The 7,500-nt window shown below is 31.7% G+C and overlaps 1 pseudogene; it reads left to right on the forward strand.

The window, feature by feature from the left end:
• Positions 1-6,903: 6,903 nt before the first annotated feature.
• LOC145241911 (5S ribosomal RNA) lies at positions 6,904-7,022 on the forward strand (annotated as a pseudogene).
• The last annotated feature ends 478 nt before the right edge of the window (positions 7,023-7,500 follow it).

The raw sequence follows: 7,500 nt of genomic DNA on the forward strand, positions 1-7,500 counted from the left end.
TCAAATGAAACCACTAGTATGACCTTGAAATATGTATATATAGTGTCGTAATAAATATTGTATCTTCAGCTCTCACATCCACGATCGAGCACTTTGTTGGTTTTTTTTTCATCGCCTCCTGACACGCTATATATATATATATATATATATATATATATATATATATATATATATATATATATATATATATATATATAGTAGTTGTCTGTATTTTTGAGATGAGGTGTTTTCATTGATTGAGATTGTCAGACTGACTTCCTCATCTTGGTTGTTATTGTCACAACGTTTCGGCCGTCTTGCCCTCCGGCCTTCATCAGGTGTTTTGTATCGAACTGGGGAACCGTTTGTTAGGAGTCTCGAACCCAACCCTCTATAATAATAAAGGGTTGGGTTCGAGACTCCTAACAAACGGTTCCCCAGTTTGATACAAAACACCTGATGAAGGCCGGAGGGCAAAACGGCCGAAACGTTGTGACAATAACAACCAAGATGAGGAAGTCAGTCTGACAATCTCAATCAATCAATCAATCAATCAATCAATATATATATATATATATATATATATATATATATATATATATATATATATATATATACATACATATATATATATATATATATATATATATATATATATATATATATATATATAAATTAACCAAAATTTTGAAATATTTTCAGATTACAGCTTGTATAATATTCTAAAATTAAAGTCCATATGAATATTAGTACCAATATTTATAAGACAATCCCAATCAGGTAAACAAGCTCAATATACGAGATAGAGTGATAATCTGAATGAAAATATGCAATTAAATTCAGTAAACGAAAAGAATATATATATAATAAATTTATTATTCGACAAGGAATACAAAATTTAAATTTCTTTTTTCTAAATCCATGGATTTTTAATAAATGGCTCATTTCATCAGAGGAATTTTTTTTTAGCAAAATAATGTTTATAGGCAGTCCTAAATTTTTTTAGTTTCTTGCTTGCAATGGTGGCAGAACTAACAGGAACCGGTACTAACTCCAAAGCTAACATGACTAATTGGGAAGCGATGCGAACTTATTTTAACCTTATCCAGTTCTCTGATCGAATGCATTACACACCTTTTAAAATGATTGAAAAATTTACAAAGTACAAACGTGAAACTGACATTGTCTTGTTTATTGAATATGTTTCAAACCTGTTATAACATATATATTATTTAATTGGAATTCATTACCACTTGACGAAGGCCAGACAAATAGTTGGCCGAAACGTCATGAAACAATAACTAAAAAGATGAGGATAACAGTCCACAATAAAATAAATAAACTGTTATAACATGCTGGCATGCTGATTTGTTGATATTTTTGCCACCTGCGCCCTTACATTTGCTATTCGTTTTCGTAGCTGAAATAAAAGGTCGCCGGGATATTTCCTTACATTAATTCAAGCAACGCCAAGAGAAAGGATTTATTCAAGCATACACCAACAATCTATATTCAGTTTATATCGCTGGTGTATTTTATAAGCTGTAAAAATAGAAGTCTGAAAATTGAATGAGAGTGTTAATTGTGTGTTAAGTGCATCGATTAACTATCGTTTTTCTAGAATGGCTACCAAACTTTCTAATATAGCGGCTCACTATTGAGGACTATCACAAAAACTGAGTATTTTCTATTTAAAAAAGCTTTTTGTGCAATGAAATAATAAAACATAATGATCAAATGAACATTTTTATTCACATAAATAAAATCTATCAGATCTTCAGTGCCGTGTATAGAATAATAATGGCGAATGTCAGACACCTTGTGCCTCCTTACTACTGCTGTCTTATATGGGTGAATATGAGCGAAACATGCACGGAATCTTCTTCAATATTTTTAAGTATTTTACGTTTTTTTTTTTTTTAATGTATATTTTTCATGTTGTTTCGGTAAGAAAATCCCAGTTCATTTAAGTACGAAGTTAAGAATTGCAGTAAGATTTTGATGCCTTTTTTAGATTTAGATATAAATACTCTTTTTTTTAAATTTAGATATAGATACTCTTTTTTTAATTTAGATATAGATACTCTTTTTTATTTAGATAATGATACTCTTTTTATTTAGATAATGATACTCTTTTTTACTTATATATAGATAGTTTTCTATTACAGAAATCTAAAAAAGAACTTCAGTGACAGTTGTACGTACTTCAGTTTGAATCTACAACCACGGGAAAGTATTGCTAATTCTTTCAGTTCACATAACTCAATATTGGAAAAGATCTATAATCGATAAGTCCAAAGAAAAGATCGAGGTAAGATATTCGAGAATATTATTTTCTGAACATGTCAAAATCTCACCGATAATGGGAATCATCTGGAAAATGCAAGTTTTGCAAACTGATTGAAACTCATCGAAATCGTTTATGCTGATTCTATTCTTTTATGATTTTTTTCTATTTCTTCAAATTTATCTGTCGCCGTTAGAGTGTTTTCATTTTTACCTTGCATATGGCTACCCGGTGAATCAAGTGCACGTGAAATTCGAAGAATTGCACTTGGAACGCTTAGAATCTTGAAACGAGCTCTCTTTTGGAATTTATAAGATAGTGAGTGAATATTTGTCATCGAGTACGATGTCTTATCTCCATCTAGAACAAAATGATAAAAAAAGAAACAAAAAAGAAAAAAAAAATAAGATGCTTAACTATTACACTTAAGTACTCTTCTTTGGACACTCACAATTCATTTTTAAAGAGTTTACAAAATCTATTAACGTTTTCTTTATCAGAAATAGAATAAAACAAAAAGTTCATCTACGCGAGATAACACTTTTCCTTTCGACAGCCATCTTACTTCTGTGTTGAAAAGTAAACGAATCTGTTGAGAATTAATATTCTTGTATAGCAAATAAAAAAAGTCTCTGAGATCATCGGCTGAGTTTTTATCAAGTTAACTTGATTCAGTTTTAGTCCATTTTGCGTGTTTATTGCTACTAAAGCATCTGAGTCAATAACGCAAGGAATTGGCATGATATTAGAATTCTTTTTAATTTTGCCTAAAAATACAAAACAGCATCACTAATACTGTGCAACAAATTTCAGGTTAAAAAAATACATGCCACATAAGATCTGTTTTGTTATAGAAAAACTATCCTGATACTAAATCTGAGGGTCCTGGATATGACCTTAAACTATATCCAGTGGTGAGGCCCCAGCTTGTGGGCTTTGGGGAGTGCGGAGCCACCCTTTAATTACCATTGCTCCCAGGTCCACTCTGACCCGGAGTGGTAGTACCTGTTAGGGTCCCAACTATGGGTTGAATAGAAACCGACGTGAAAACAACAAATATATTTTATTAAAAAAAATTTTCTTCAAAATCTTTGGATTCGGCATTAAATAACCCGAAAAGGGTTGATATGCCGTAAAACAAAAACAACTAACCAACCAACCAACTAAATTTGAGCTTTATTTTCTCTAGAATAGGCACCGTTTTCATGTAATCATATTTTATTATTATTGGTTATGAATGAAAAACGACGAATTGTCAGTTTAAACAACATTTATCGTCCTAACCCTTTTATGTGAAGTGTCATCCTCCATTTTTATATCTCAACAATAGTCTTCCAAACATGCCAGGGTTCCATTTTCCTTTTAAACGTTTCTCAACCTCTGAAATATCCTGGTGGAATCTCTCGCCATGTTTAACCCTCATATCACTAAGATTCCCCGAAAAATTCTTTAAATTTGCAAAAATTAAAAAAAAAAGAAAGAAAAGAAAATGTACATAATTCGAAAAATAAAAAAAGGCCAGAAATGGATATTCCATGCCATTGTGCATATAAAAATGGCCGATGTCTTGTACTTTATTAAGTGCTACACTGTGTAATTGATGCTGTTTCATCGATCCATATATCCATGCATAAATCCCAGATAAAGCCACATTTTTCGAGGCATATTGTAATTGTATCAAAATATCTTAACTTTATATAATTGTGTAAAAAAATATCTATGTAATTGCATAAAAAAATACCTTGACTTTATGTAATTGTATCAAAAATATCTTGACTTTATGTCATTGTGTATAACTGCAGCATAAAAATTGATTCGAATCTGACATCTTCATCAATGAAACGTGTAAATTCAATTAACGCTGCATAAACATTACTGATGTCTAAAACTGGTTTTTACTGAAATCAATGCAGTTCACCAACAGAAAACACAGATAAGGTGTGTGTTACGTATATGTGACCTAGAAAGAGTTGGGTAAGATTTACTGTAAAAATACTTTTTATAGAAATCGCTTCAGACAAGGTGTAAAGTCAATTAGTGTAAGAAGCTAACAAGAATTTCTCTGCTTTACTAATTATTAGGCACTTTCTTAAAGTTCAAAATTATTGAAAGGGTTACAATCTTATCATTTTATAAAGGGGGTTTTGTTTCCAACATTAATCTGTTGTAAAATGATCCCTCATTTGCAGGCCGTGAATACAGATGTAAATGTTTTAATTTAAGACAAATATTCTAATATTGATTACATTTTTATAAAGCATAAAATTAAATCCCAATGTTATCCATTTTTTTAAAGAATATTATTTACATGTTTTAATAACATCTGAAATCAATATATCATCACTAGCCAGTGTCTGGTGGGAACAGATCACAACAAGCGGATCAAGACTATCATATTCGTTGTAGTTGTAAGTAAGTAGTCTGCCCTGGCGTGTAAATCCACTAAGACCAAGTTTACATACAGTACCTGATATTCCCAAATAGTCACTCATCTAAGTACTGATCAGACTCAACATTGCTCAACTTCGACGATTTTACAGAGACAGGTGTGTAAACAAATTTACATTTTTATTAAGCATAAAATTAGATTAGAATGTTATACATTTTTTTTTTCAGGAATGCTATTTATCTGTTTTAATATTATAGAGGATTGATCTATCATTATCAGATAATGTCTGCAAAATCCTAATGATATCATCTCCCGACCGGGATATACATGTGACTGGGGACTGCTTGTGAATTTGATATTCCCATGAAACTTCCTCCTCCGGAACAGATCACAATAAGCGGATCAGGACTATCATATTCGTTGTAGTTGTAAGTAAGTAGTCTACCCTGGCGTGTAAATCCACTAAGACCGAGTTTCACATCCAGTACTTGATATTCCCAAATAATCTCTCATTGATCAAACTCAATATTGCTTAACTTCGACGACCTTACAAGGACAGGTTGGTAAACATGTTTATAATCAAAGATGCTGCTTGCCGAGAAATTAGAAACTTTTGGGGAGCGGGGCACTTCCTTTTAGTCTCAAAAGATAATAGCTACCATTCTAAGAGTCCATGCGTAGAAAGTCTATTTCAACACGAGAAAATACAGAGATAAAAGGAGAAAGACTGGGGTTTATTTTTGGAGTTTTACTTTTCGTAGATTAGTTGCACAACCAAGGCTTTAGTTTCTAGTTTACCCTACTATTTAATCCATATCCGGAGGAATGATATGTGGGTTCATACTTTTACAAGTATATCAGTAAGGATACTGAAGTAAACATAAGGCAAACCTCGTCTTACAGTTCAGGTCTAGTGATATTATAACTAAAATAATATATTTTAAATGATCATACGCTAAGGCATTTCATGTTCGTACTTAATTTGATGCTGCTAAGTTAAAATGAATCCGATATTACTCATTTTTAAATAAATTGTTCCAAAAACAAATTATGCCGTCCCGTTGACGAAAACAATACTATTTTAAATAAATAAATAAATTAAAAAAAAATTACTTTCTTTTTATTAATTTGACGAAGATTTACCCGACAATTATTTTTACGCTAAGAAACCAGAAAAAAATTATTGTTTTAAAAAGAATTAAATTGCTACAGATTTCAGAGCATTGCCATATTCCATTGCAATAATATCGTTGCATTATGATATGAGAACTATGGGTATTCCATACGGTAATAAACAGACATTAATACACATCCTTCTACATGTATTAAAATATAATAACACGAAATATTACTACAATTACTGCCGTCCGTACGTCCTTTATGTAGTCCGTTCTTTTCTTTAGTAAGTAAGATGTATGCACGTCTTATACGGTAATAAACATACGTTATTAAACATTGGTCCATATTTATTTAAACACTAGCGGTGGCAGGGGGCACCCTGTCTTGCCGGTCATAAAATACGCTTAAATTTTTTAAATTCGTATTTATTATTACAGAGCCAATTCTCTATTTGATATTATATATACAGTACTGATTTCAAAAGTATAAAAAAGAATAACTTGAGTGCCATCAGCTAGAATCGAACCCAAAATATTTAGCGCTCCATCCACGCTCCCTACAGTTTGAACTATCGACAGATAGATAAAAAAAGAATGAACGGCTTGCATTTCAACTTGCCGATGTATTTCTGTACGCGTTATTCATCTATCCAAACAAAGATTGTACTCGTTATAAACCATCTTTAATGAATAAATACTATTTCCTGTTAATTTCAGTCTTATGTGACTAGGAGTTCAAGAGTTTATCTGTTAAATATTTACACTCACCTACGTACACCTAATGTTTTATTCATATAGATAATAACGTGATATATTATTACAATTTCTGCCATATGTAGATTCACGCCCGTTCGTTTATTTTCAGAACGGAGAACAGATTCAATAAACGATCATTTTTTTAAATTACATTTTGCGTACTTTTCTTCTCACTTTTGTATATTCCAAATATTATTTAATACTTGAAATACTTTTCTAAATATTATTTAATACTTGAAATACTTTTCTAAATATTATTTAATACTTGAAATACTTTTCTAAATAATTATACACATTCATTTACGCTGTTGGCGCGTGGTGTGATTCATGCTATCGTAAAAAAGTAAAATATATAAATATAAAGTATTTAAATTATATACGGCATAATGACGTGGACACACCGGTTCCCGTCAGATCACCGAAGTTAAGCAACGTTGAGCCTGGTCATTACTAAAATGGGTGACCAATTTGGGAAGTCCGGGTGCTGTATGTAGGAGGAGGTTGACACCTCTCTGCAAAAAGTTGCAATAAACCTAACGTCGTCATCTCCCCTAACGGGGATATACATGCGACTGGAGACCCCTTGTGAATTTCATACTCCCATGAAACTTCCTACTTCGGAGGGAGCCGGTTAAACCCTGAATAGGGTTCGTGCTGATTGCACCAAAAAATAAAACGTTAGCAGATTTAACAATATTATGATTGCTTTAATGAGATGTATGGATTTCATATATTTTCTTTTAATTGAAATAGCTCCAGACAAAGCATGAAGCCGCTTGATGTAAGGAGTTAAAATAAAATAACACTACTTCAAGGTCAAAACATTGCCAAGGATAAGTGTTAGATGGAAAATATTCTGACCTAGAAACAGCAATTCTTCTCTTTTTGTCAGAAACATGGCTCATTGAATGTGAGGGCTAAAGGGCAAAATAAGGGAAGCGAGAGTTACAAGGTTGCCGAAAGTAAATTCA

This window comes from Euprymna scolopes, chromosome 20, assembly GCF_053919585.1.
Source record: "Euprymna scolopes isolate OS-2025 chromosome 20, ASM5391958v1, whole genome shotgun sequence".
NCBI lineage: Eukaryota > Metazoa > Mollusca > Cephalopoda > Sepiida > Sepiolidae > Euprymna > Euprymna scolopes.